We start from the raw sequence: 12,711 nt of genomic DNA on the forward strand, positions 1-12,711 counted from the left end.
CGGGCGGTGGGTTCGTCTTTGTTATTTCGTTATGAATTTTATTTGTTCAGTGTTACTACAGGGGAAACCTCAGTAGCTCTCCAGTAATTCTTCCATAATCACTCAAGTTGCTAGATTCACTTGTTATATGCTCCTAAAGTCGAGTGTGAAGCCTCATTACTCCTGTCGTGAGTACTCGTGATAGAAGAACGGGCTGTAATACCTGCTTTGTTCCAGATGATAAACAACCCAACAATAATCTAACCTAACCTAACACCTTCAGGTATGCGTTAAGGTATTTAATCATCATGTGAAATAAGCTAGGGTACCTAATCTTCACATGGCCTTCAAAATTTTCCAAGATAATTTTTTTTGGGTGGAAGGGAGTTAGTGATATGATAAGTTTGGTTCTAATGTGATTTTTCCTCAGTTATGTTTGGTTAAGTGAAGCGATCAGTGTGATAATCGAGATAGTGTGAGAAAGGAGAAAGGAACTTACTATTTAGGTTTTTGTCTGGAGAGGACAGAAGAGCTTTATCTTGTGTTATTAACGACATCTGCTGAAGAGATCACCAACACGAGGGGACATAACTACAAGGTTGCAATCAGGAAATACGCCTTCACACAGAGGGTAGTGGTCCCATCGAACCGTCTACCAGCTCAAGCAGTGGAATTGAGAACAGTACTTGGCTTCAAAATAGTCCCTGCCCAAACCATCAAGAACAATGGAGGAATCCTACACAGACCACCGGACTCCTTCCCTTGGCATGGCCGCCTTTAGTGGATGGCCATTAGGTAAAATAAGGTAAATGAGAAAAAATCATGAACATATTTGCGTTTACTGACTCGACTGTACACAGTAATGCATATCTTGCTAATGACCACCACATGTGACTGTGTACTTTAAGCTGCTACTTTGGTCTGATATAGGAATAATGTTAAATATTTATCCACCACCACCTGTCCTTGCAAACAAAGAAATGTCTCAGGTAATAACACAGTCAGTCACAAAGCATTTCGAGTGGTCAAGAGACATTATATCACCCGAACATTGACATTTTGCATTTTACGTTGAGTTGATGGTCATGTTGAGTTGAGACAATGCAATCTGTTTTTGTATTTGTTACCGGTATATCGGGCGACTTGGTGGAACAACTGGGGGAAAGACGGGCCAAGCAGACAAAGGAGTCAGTGTGAGGTCAGCGTCCCGCCTACAACACCCGGGAGGCTCCCCTACAGCAACACACTAGGAAAACACAAGCTGCTGGCCCTCACCTCGTACACCACCATATTGTATCAGCGAATTCACACACGTGAACCGCGACCTATCTCTATCAGCGCCAAGCAGCTGCCGTGTCTCCCCGTGTAGCAGTTTTTGGGACTGGGTTGTGGAAACATCATAATACAACCTATATAAACAACCTAAGATATGTACAGCCTTCTTCACTGTCTATCCATGCGTGTATTGAACAGTTATGGTGACATGTGGTCGAAATTAGTTTCAGAAAACCATTTGTTTTACAGGATAAATAAGGCAGAAAATTTACTCGTCTTGCAGGACTTTGGGTTTGTGCTTCATCTCTACCAAGTTACATAAAAGTGATCAACATGTAAACTATTTTGTTTGGTATCTGTGTTTGTTATTTGTTTACCTTGTACCTGTGAATGGTTCAATCTTATCATTCCAATGCCATATCATTGTGTCAAACGAAAAGATGCAATAAACGAAACTTAACACGACCGCTTGAATAAGGGATATGTGATTTTACTCAAATAATATATTATGTATTTTTTTAACTAAATTTAACGTCCACTTACCCAAGCAGGGTACAGTACGAGAGTTGGTGATAAGAAAAGGTTTTTAGAAAAAAATGTCACTATTTTGACTAACTTAAAGCGAGGTAAGGTGACATACCTCTCAAGGCAAGTGGGTTGTGACTCTCCAAATTTAGGAACTATGTAAAAGGAAAAAAGTCAAGCAAAAATCACATGGTTATATTTGTGAGGGACTAATTGTATGTTCTAAAGCACCACCGTCAGAAAACATTACCGGGCTTCCATAATTTCTACACAATCTCTTAATAGTGGCCAAGATAACAAAATTGCGACAATATAAACAAGAGAATGATGATGCAACTCAGGGAAGCGAAAACGATGTTTACGAGAAAATCCTAAACCTATTTAATTGAATCTCTAGGGGAGGGAAGAGCATCTACACTTCTGAAGTTTTGCAGTGGCAGGATCTTAAAGAAATGAACGTAAATGTAAAATGAAGAGCTGATCGTATTACATGGCAGAGAGAATATGAGAAGGCAAAACAAGAATTATAAAAGGCTAATGAAACTGGTAAACGAGGGGAAGTGATTTTTGAGATGGTGGCTTCGGAGTGATCAGTGATGGGTGTCTAAGAGAAGACGGTGCAGTTAAGTTAGGTTAGGAAGAAGGCTTATGAACCATCGGAAGGAACAGTGGAGTTCCCGGTATGGTATGTGAGGGGGAAGTGGATGCTACAACTCGAGAAATGAAAAGATAACGGAGGACTTGAAGATGGGTGTTATTGTGTCAGTATACGCAAGTGGAAGAGAGACATCATATACTATGGAGACTATATAGGGACGATAATGAGCTTATTTGGGAAGTATCGAAGAGTATAGTGCAACGGAGATTGAGATAGTGAACATCGGTTTGTTCGTGTTCTGGCCAAAACAGAGGAGGAATAGCAGAAATAAGTTTTACATTGACGACACTGATAACGTAAAACACACTCACACACTCACACACACACACACATACATACACGGGTTCTAAGAGTAAGTCGCATCACACCACAACAACGGACCAGATAACGTGTGACTCACCTGGATTCACAGGACCACAAATGATGTCACATGGATTGTTAAGCACGTGAGTCGCTGGACCATCACATGACAGTGTTAGGATAAAATTCAACCTACCCGATCGTAACTTATCCTAATATTGTCTAATCTACCTTAACCTAATATAACCTAACCTATGATATTCAAATATATAGGTACAGTTACAATCCACTTTTTCTTTACCTGCCTGGCTGGATGGAAGGCGAAGCCAAAGTTTAGAAAGGCCGGGCGAACGAACATACGCTGTGCTACGTGCTGTCGTTATAAATTAAAATTCATAAAATAATTATAGCCCTATCAACATACCAAAAGTCAATGTTATTAATCATATTTCATACGTGTGCTCGCGTGTTTTGCCTGAGTGTGTTGGAAGTGGTGGTGAGTGTTCCCACCACCATCGTGCCTCATCACCAAACTACTGAAAGAGTAGATTGTATGTCCGCTCGCCTGACCTTTCTTCAACCTTGGTTTCGCCTTCTCTCCAACCAGAGGGGGAATATGGATAGTGACTGCACACATATCCAACCCCTGACTTATTCAAATATAGGCTACTATTCTATCATAGCCTCTTATAACCTAGGATAAACTACCCATATATAACGTGGCCATTCTAATATAGCCTTATCTATCCTAAGCAAGCAAGTCTAGATTAATATATCCTGTGCCACTTTAAATTGAGTCAGTAGCCGTGATCGCATAGTGGTTAGTACATTGCGTTGTGGCCACAATAACCCAGGTTCGAATCCTGGTCACGGCAAGGGATGACTAGAGTACAAGAACCTTTTGGCGGCTACAACATACGAGTTGTCGGAGATCATAAAGATGTTATGAAGTTTCCAACATCTAACATAACGTAAGGGCCTGTCCGGGATTTGAACCCGGGACCTCCTGCACCCAAAGCAGGAATCATACCCCTAGACCAACAGGCCGCTATTTTATTAAAAGAGGATAGACAAATATAAGGAAGTGATGCCATACAATGATAACAAATGTCCTGGATTTGATAACCAGCTCGGGTCAGATGTGACAAGGGTGTTATCCAATGTAACCCCACCAAACGTCGTAGCTTTTCTCCGGTTACTCTAATTTTCTCCTGTAAAACGTTTCCTGGACCCTACCGGGAAGACGCCTCCTAGACCCTACCTGGAAATCGGCTCCTGGACCCCACCTGTAAGACGTCTACTGGACCCCACCTGTAAGACGCCCCCTGGACCCCACTTGGAAGACGCCCCCTGGAAGACGCCTCCTGGGCTCCACCTGTAAGACACCTCCTGGTCCCCACTTGAAAGTTGCCCCCTGGACCCCACCTGTAAGACGCTTCGTGGACCTCACCTGCAAGACGTCTCCCGGGACCCACCTGAAAGACGTCTCCTGGAGCCCACCTGGAAGACGTCTTCTGGACCCCAACTGGAAGACACCTAGACCCCACTGAAATAAGACTCCTGGACTCCACTTGAAAGACACCTCCTGGGACCCACCTGGAAGACACCTGGACCCTACCCATAAGACGCCTCTTGTACGTCACCTGAAAGACACCTCTTGGACCCCACCTGAAAGACACCTTTTGGACCCCACCTACCTTGATCTATCGTAACCTATCCGAATAAAATCTATCCTAATGTAGCCTCATCTCTCCTAAGCGAACCTAATCTGTCATAGTCGAGACTAATGTCTCCTTTGTCTATAAAATGAGTCAGTGGCCGTGATCGTATAGTGGTTAGTACATTGCGTTGTGGCCGCAATAACCCAGGTTCGAATCCTGGTCACGGCAAGGGGATGACTTGAAGGACTTTTTGTCGACTACAAAAACACGATTCGCTGATGTTTATAAAGATGTTAAGGAGTTTCCAACATCTAACATAATGTAAGGGCCTGTACGGGATTTGAACACGGGACCTACTGCACCCAAAGCAGGAATTATACCCCTAAACCAACAGGCTACGGCATTATTAATAGAGGATATATATATATATATATATATATATATATATATATATATATATATATATATATATATATATATATATATATATATATATATATATATATATATATATATATATATATATATATATATATTTTTTTTTATATAAGCCTTTATTATACAATGTTGACATGCGTGTTTTTAATTATGTTACTGGCCCGGATCAGTCGTGAGATGGGAGTTGCCCAGTGTAGCCCTACCAAACGCCACAGGTTTTTTCCGGTTACTCGCGTTTTCTCCTGTAAGACGTGTCCTAGACCCCACTTGGAAGACTTCTCATGGACCACATCTGAAAGATGCCTCTAGGACCCTACCTGGACAACGCCTCCTGGACCCCACCTGGAAGATGCCTCTTGGACCCCACGTGAAGGACTCCTCCAAGACTCCGCCTGGAAGACGTTTCCTGGAGCCCACCTGAAAGAGGTCTCCTGGACCCCACTTGGAAGCTTCTTCCTGGAACCCACCTATAAGACGCTTCATGGATCCCACCTGTAAGACACCTCCTGGAGCTCACCTAAAAGACGCCTCCTTGACCTCACCTGGAAAAGGCTTCCTGGACCCCACCTGGAATCTTCCTCCTGGACCCCACCTAAAAGACGCCTCCTGGAACCCACTTGCAAGATGCTTCCTGGACCCCACCTGGAACACGTCTCTTGGACTCCACCTGGAAGACGCCTCCTGGATCCCACCTGAAAGTCGCCACATGGACCCTACCTGGAAGACACCTCCTGGACGTCACCTGGAAGACGCCTTCTGGACTGCGTTTGAAAGACACCTGCTAGACCCCATCTGAAACATATTTCCTGTAGCCCAAATGGAAGACGTCTCCTGGACCCCACTTGGAAGCTTTCTCTTGGATCCCACCTGTATGACGCCTCCTGGACCCCACCTGCAAGACGCTTCTTGTACCCATTTGGAAGACGCCTCGTGGATCCCACTTACCCTGATCTATCATAACCTGTTCTAACCTAATGAATCCTAACATAGCCTCATCTATCCTAAGCCAACCTAATCTGTCGTAGTCGAGACTAATATCTCCTGGAAAGCTGTAACATGAGTCAGCGGCCGTGATCGTATAGTGGTTAGTACATTGCGTTGTGGCCGCAATAACCCAGGTTCGAATCCTGGTCACGGCATGGGATAACTCCAAGAACCTTTTGACACACACGAGTTGTTGAAGTTTATAAAGTTGTTACGAAGTTTCCAACATCTAACATAACGTAAGGGCCTGTCCGGGATTTGAACCCGGGACCTCCTGCACCCAAAGCAGGAATCATACCCCTAGACCAACAGGCCGCTATGTTAGTAAAAGAGGATAGACAGATATAAGGAAGTGATGCCATACAATGATAACAAGTGTCCTGAATTTGATAACCAGCTCGGGTCAGATGTAACCCCACCAAACGTCGCAGTTGTTCTCTGGTTACTCTAGTTTCCTCATGTAAGACGTCTCCTGGACCCCACCTGGAAGATGTCTTCTGGACTCCACCTGTATGACGTCTCCTGGACCCCACAAGGAAGACGTCTCCTCGACCTCACCTGGAAGAAGCCTCCTCGACACCACCTGGAAGACGTCTTCTGGATCCCACCTGAAAGTCGCCACATGGGCCCCACCTGGAAGACACCTCCTGAACGTCACCTGGAAGACGCCTTCTGGACTGCGTTTGAAAGACACCTGCTAGACCCCATTTGAAACATATTTCCTGTAGCCCAAATGGAAAACGTCTCCTGGACCCCACTTGGAAGCTTTCTCTTGGATCCCACCTGTATGACGCCTCCACTTGGAAGCGTCCTCCTGGACCCCACCTGCAAGACGCTTCTTGTACCCATTTGGAAGACGCCTAGTGGATTCCACCTACCCTGATCTATCATAACCTGTTCTAACCTAATGAATCCTAACATAGCCTCATCTATCCTAAGCAAACCTAATCTGTCGTAGTCTAGACTAATATCTCCTGGAAAGCTGTAACATGAGTCAGCGGCCGTGATCGTATAGTGGTTAGTACATTGCGTTGTGGCCGCAATAACCCAGGTTCGAATCCTGGTCACGGCATGGGATAACTCCAAGAACCTTTTGACACACACGAGTTGTTGAAGTTTATAAAGTTGTTACGAAGTTTCCAACATCTAACATAACGTAAGGGCCTGTCCGGGATTTGAACCCGGGACCTCCTGCACCCAAAGCAGGAATCATACCCCTAGACCAACAGGCCGATATGTTAGTAAAAGAGGATAGACAGATATAAGGAAGTGATGCCAAACAATGATAACAAGTGTCCTGAATTTGATAACCAGCTCGGGTCAGATGTAACCCCACCAAACGTCGCAGTTGTTCTCTGGTTACTCTAGTTTCCTCATGTAAGACGTCTCCTGGACCCCACCTGGAAGATGTCTTCTGGACTCCACCTGTATGACGTCTCCTGGACCCCACAAGGAAGACGTCTCCTCGACCTCACCTGGAAGAAGCCTCCTCGACACCACCTGGAAGACGTCTTCTGGATCCCACCTGAAAGTCGCCACATGGACCCCACCTGGAAGACACCTCCTGAACGTCACCTGGAAGACGCCTTCTGGACTGCGTTTGAAAGACACCTGCTAGACCCCATTTGAAACATATTTCCTGTAGCCCAAATGGAAAACGTCTCCTGGACCCCACTTGGAAGCTTTCTCTTGGATCCCACCTGTATGACGCCTCCACTTGGAAGCGTCCTCCTGGACCCCACCTGCAAGACGCTTCTTGTACCCATTTGGAAGACGCCTAGTGGATTCCACCTACCCTGATCTATCATAACCTGTTCTAACCTAATGAATCCTAACATAGCCTCATCTATCCTAAGCAAACCTAATCTGTCGTAGTCTAGACTAATATCTCCTGGAAAGCTGTAACATGAGTCAGCGGCCGTGATCGTATAGTGGTTAGTACATTGCGTTGTGGCCGCAATAACCCAGGTTCGAATCCTGGTCACGGCATGGGATAACTCCAAGAACCTTTTGACACACACGAGTTGTTGAAGTTTATAAAGTTGTTACGAAGTTTCCAACATCTAACATAACGTAAGGGCCTGTCCGGGATTTGAACCCGGGACCTCCTGCACCCAAAGCAGGAATCATACCCCTAGACCAACAGGCCGCTATGTTAGTAAAAGAGGATAGACAGATATAAGGAAGTGATGCCATACAATGATAACAAGTGTCCTGAATTTGATAACCAGCTCGGGTCAGATGTAACCCCACCAAACGTCGCAGTTGTTCTCTGGTTACTCTAGTTTCCTCATGTAAGACGTCTCCTGGACCCCACCTGGAAGATGTCTTCTGGACTCCACCTGTATGACGTCTCCTGGACCCCACAAGGAAGACGTCTCCTCGACCCCACCTGGAAGAAGCCTCCTCGACACCACCTGGAAGACGTCTTCTGGACCCCACCTGAAAGACTCCTCCTGGACCCCACCTGGAAGACACCTCCTGGACCCCTCCTGAAAGACACCTCCTGATTAGTGGCAGCAGTGGGGCGAAACCGTAAAATGGCAACGATCGCCTTACATGTGATTACTTGTATATATAGCTAGAGTATTATACGAAAAACTTCAAGTAATGAATACATTGAAGACTCTTGATATATGAGCTCTGTTCTCCTTCTTATGGTGTTCAATTTCCCTATTGTATTTTGATATTCGAATGGATACTCCTATTACTTCAGTTTTCTTCTCTCGTCAGCAGGATATTCATATAAATACCCTTCCCATCTCCTTTTGATGAGTATTTGTTCGAATCACACTGCTCTGTTGCCAGTTCCACTGTGTGTGTTAGTAGGAGGTTCGGCGCAATGACCTGTCGTACAGGAAGGGTGCAACAGGCTATGCACCCTTCACCACTTGTGCACCACGAACTTCTGAACGGAACTATACCTTGCTTGGACCCCGACTCGAACACGCGTCACGGACCCCTGGCTTGATCAGTCTAAGAATGGTTTAACCTTACCAACTCAAGTTAATTCAATCAGACTTTTTTTCTAACTTACAGATTGCCTGAATTTATGAAAACTTATAATTTTGTTTGTTGGATTTTGGGGAGTTGAAAGTTCTCTGGAGGCAGAAGCCAATGTTCTAATAACTTCTTATTTTGATAGCCCAAACTAACCTAACTAATCTAACCTGTATAAACCCAACCTTTCTGTGGATTACCCATGATTGACGAATGATAAACTCCGCATTACGTAAATATGTGCACAAAGCAACTATGAAAAAGATTATTTGATTTTTATATAAATTTCGGTGGAAAGGTTGAAAGTAGAGGAAGGGTAAGAATGATTGATAGCAAGGGCAAGGAAAGTGTCAGAACAATGGAGCATGTCAAAACAACGAAGGCGGCGAACAATACACTGTAGGGTGACCCCGTTACCCAATGTGATTTTTGTTCTTTGCAACGAAATTAAGACTCGAGGAAGAACTCCCATCACTTAAGGTTAGAAATGGTATCATTTTGTCTAACTCTGACCTTTTTGTTGTTGTTGAAACATTTTCATTAAATGGTAGGTAGCGAAGCCCTTACTCAGCTATTCGAGTTTCAGGGGGCTGGTGAAAATAAAGAAAAAGTGTTTTCAGACATTTGCCACATACAAAACAAAACTGACCACCAAAATAATAAAGTGAACGAATACCACCACTGTAAGTCAGGTTAGGTTGGATAAAAGTTAGGTTAGGGTAATTTTGGTAAGGTTATGTTCGCTAAGGTTAATTAAGGTTTGGTTGGATTAGATGGATTTTTGTCCTACAATAAAATGGATTTATACCTGACACTGATGGCACACGAGACTCAGAGGGCGGTGTCGTGGCTCTGCTCTGAATAACCGGGTGCAGGAAGCTTCTCGTTACTGAGAACCTCCAGCGTGGGTTGTGGTAGCCAAGGCGTATACTCACTACGTGGAACTGCTGCATCAGTGCCTGAGGGATGATAAACACATTATTGGTGGAACTGCTTCAGCTCTAGGAAATTTTTGAGAGGGTGATTTAGCAAACGAGTTAATGTTGTTTGTCAATAATTACCCTTTTTTTTTTTTTAGGTGAAAACGTTACTGTGCAGGGGAGACGATTTTGATGAACCCTGAAAGAGAAGTTGGTTAATGGATAAGAACAATCTGATTTGATAAAAAAAAAGTCGTCATACCTAAATATAAGGACATAAAAAGGTAAATCAGTTCTGAGAAAACCTTAAACACGGATTTAATGTTTTAAACCCTCTCTTGGTCATCATCCACTTCACCTTTCAGTTGTCATTAAAATCTGCTCGTTCGACTTTTTTCTTCAGTCATTGAGGCATGACTGACCTTCACCTTTCATCTCACACCCCCCTTATGGTTTGGTCAACTGTTTCAGGTTTATTGTTGTGGCTCTTAACCTTAAATTGTAATGTTATCCTTTCACACCTTCGCCTAAATGAAGCGTTCCCTATGACTAGTGCCAGCCACCTGACTCGCCTGTCACGGGTCATCATAATCAGCTGTCTCGTTTATAACGGAATCATTTCTCCCACACACACACACACACACACAATGAAAAAAAATACCCTGGCAGGTGAGGAGGATATTAATCAATGAGCACAAATTAGTAAAGATGATGGTAGATCAAAGGTCAGGACCAAAATTCAAAACCACGCGATTAAGACACATCCGGGCCGGGGGAATTGGTTCTGATAAACAATTTTGAACTTTTCAGGGTCGGATCCAGGAATATGAAAGGGGGGGGGGCGTAGAGCCCACCAGTTGGGGGTGCGCTGTAAGCACCCCTCCCCGATTTTTTTAATCTGACCAATATCATGGGCATTTCGAGGCCATTTTGAAGCCATGTGCACTTGATATTGGGAGATATTCTGATGTCAAAAGTAATTAAATTTTACTGTGTAAAAACGCGTCGCCCGAGTATAATATTGCATTAAAGAAAAATATTGACATTTTCTAATGAAATGTGGGGTTCCGGACCCCTCTGCATCCGCCCCTGCTTTTACCTTATTTACCTAATGCTCACCCACTATAGGTAACCATATTGAGGAAAGGAGGCCAGTGCCCTGTGTAGGATCCTTCCATTGTTCTTGATGATTTTTCTAGGGCTATTTTGAAGCCAAGTACTGTTCTTGATTCCACAGTTTGAGCTGGTAGAGCGTTCCATAGGTCTACCACCCTCTGTGTTAAGAAGTATTTCTGATTCAACACACACGGTGATAATCCAGGGGAGGTACATGTGGCAGTATACCTTCTGGTTGACAATACTTCTGACAGTGACCTAAATCTAAGCTAGGTTTTCCATTACAAAAAGACAAAATACGAACTAAGAATTTTGCATGAAAGCTTCGTCTCTTGCCAAGTTGCCAGCTTACAAGTGGTAAATGCTGCGAAACATATGCGCGGACACTTGAATGTACCTGAACATGTGCCAGAGTTGAAGTCTATTTTTTTTACTCGACTTAATTAGGGGCTTATTCAAAGAGTTCACTAGTCTTATTCAAAAGAAATATCCAAGAACTACTTATTGTGGCTAAGAACGTTATATATATATATAAAGATTGCAAGATACATCCTGTTATATAGTGGGAATTACGCGCATTCGATAAAAAGGCTGCTAACTACATGTGACACTTCCAAACACCGCAGTCTTCCCCTGGACACCCTAGTTTCCTCCTGTACTAATACTGGACATTACACGTCTGCAAAATATCAAAGAAGTGATCAACTGCCTGAACGATAGATGGTGAAACGATAAATTGATATCAGCAAGTCAAATTTATTTTAGTTTGCCCTGAAAATTTCCTTCACAATATATCTGGTCAACTCCAAAGAAAACGAAAGAATTGATGCCTAACGTACTTATTATTATTATTGCCTTATTACTTCCACGTAAAATTTTCTAAGTGTACTTTCGCGCTCTTAATAAAAGGGTCAATTTATGGTTATTTTTCGTTAACCACCCATCACCCCTTTTCACATGAAAAATATATTTTTTCGTCAGTTTTCTTGCTGTTTTAGATGATTCTGACATTTATCTTTGGGGCAAAGCACTTTTTTTTTCTGTTACGTTAAGTTAGGTCAGGTTATTTGGTTGGATCCTTCCTTTGGTATGAGAATAGGTTATTTTTGGTGTTTTTCTCAAGTCTGACCTCCATTTCTGTGCAAATTAGCAGTTTATTAAAATAAAAAATTTCATTTTTTTGCAAAAAAAAAATAAATAAATAAATAGCAAAAAAAATGAAGGTCAGATTTGAGTAAAACACCAAAAATTATTCTCATACCCAAGGTGCAGGGGCTAGTGAGTACCAGATGCATTGTGACCACCAATCTGGTCTCCTGAGTCGGCTATACAGTACGTACAGTGCACATTATTCCCAGGATCATGATAAATGGATCTGCTTGTTGTTAAGTTTGCATGAAGCACTGCTACCTATTGTGGGACTACAGTATTACTCCAGCGATTGTGTTTGATAATTTGATTCGTGACTTCAATTTGGGGAACATCAATGGGTTTGAGGGTCCTAAGCTGCCAATGTTCATGGTTTCCAAAACTACTCATACAGAACAAGTTGCCAGTTAATTCAAAATGATCACATACTATATGTCTGCCAGAAAAGCAAGTGGCGAAGCATCCATGAAAAAAGAAAGCTCAATTAGTGATTCAAGCTGCCATTGCCAAAGCATAGGCAAGGCAACACTATCCAATGTGCATATTGCATAACTACCAAACACCTCCCACCAAACTTGCAAAGAAATGCTAATACTTAACACAGGTTTCAAACACAAAACAAAACATAAGTGTTTCTTTGATCATACGCATTTACACCTTAAGTAAATTAATCATGGTTTAAGTGAACGAGCATACTATATGTGGT

At 43.1% G+C, this 12,711-nt stretch overlaps 8 non-coding genes across 8 annotated transcripts; 4 read left to right on the forward strand and 4 right to left on the reverse strand.

Annotated features, from left to right (window-relative positions):
• Positions 1 to 3,712: 3,712 nt before the first annotated feature.
• On the reverse strand, positions 3,713 to 3,784 carry Trnap-ugg. Its single transcript has one exon. It is a non-coding gene; the product is annotated as a tRNA-Pro (tRNA).
• A 770-nt stretch (positions 3,785 to 4,554) lies between these two features.
• Positions 4,555 to 4,626, forward strand: Trnah-gug. The gene has a single exon. It is a non-coding gene; the product is annotated as a tRNA-His (tRNA).
• A 1,277-nt stretch (positions 4,627 to 5,903) lies between these two features.
• On the forward strand, positions 5,904 to 5,975 carry Trnah-gug. Its single transcript has one exon. It is a non-coding gene; the product is annotated as a tRNA-His (tRNA).
• Positions 5,976 to 6,063: 88 nt separating this feature from the next.
• Positions 6,064 to 6,135, reverse strand: Trnap-ugg. The gene has a single exon. It is a non-coding gene; the product is annotated as a tRNA-Pro (tRNA).
• Positions 6,136 to 6,820: 685 nt separating this feature from the next.
• On the forward strand, positions 6,821 to 6,892 carry Trnah-gug. Its single transcript has one exon. It is a non-coding gene; the product is annotated as a tRNA-His (tRNA).
• An 88-nt stretch (positions 6,893 to 6,980) lies between these two features.
• Trnap-ugg lies at positions 6,981 to 7,052 on the reverse strand. Its single transcript has one exon. It is a non-coding gene; the product is annotated as a tRNA-Pro (tRNA).
• A 685-nt stretch (positions 7,053 to 7,737) lies between these two features.
• Positions 7,738 to 7,809, forward strand: Trnah-gug. Its single transcript has one exon. It is a non-coding gene; the product is annotated as a tRNA-His (tRNA).
• An 88-nt stretch (positions 7,810 to 7,897) lies between these two features.
• On the reverse strand, positions 7,898 to 7,969 carry Trnap-ugg. The gene has a single exon. It is a non-coding gene; the product is annotated as a tRNA-Pro (tRNA).
• Positions 7,970 to 12,711: the final 4,742 nt, after the last annotated feature.

Source organism: Homarus americanus, unplaced genomic scaffold (assembly GCF_018991925.1).
Source record: "Homarus americanus isolate GMGI-L3 unplaced genomic scaffold, GMGI_Hamer_2.0 scaffold2224, whole genome shotgun sequence".
NCBI lineage: Eukaryota > Metazoa > Arthropoda > Malacostraca > Decapoda > Nephropidae > Homarus > Homarus americanus.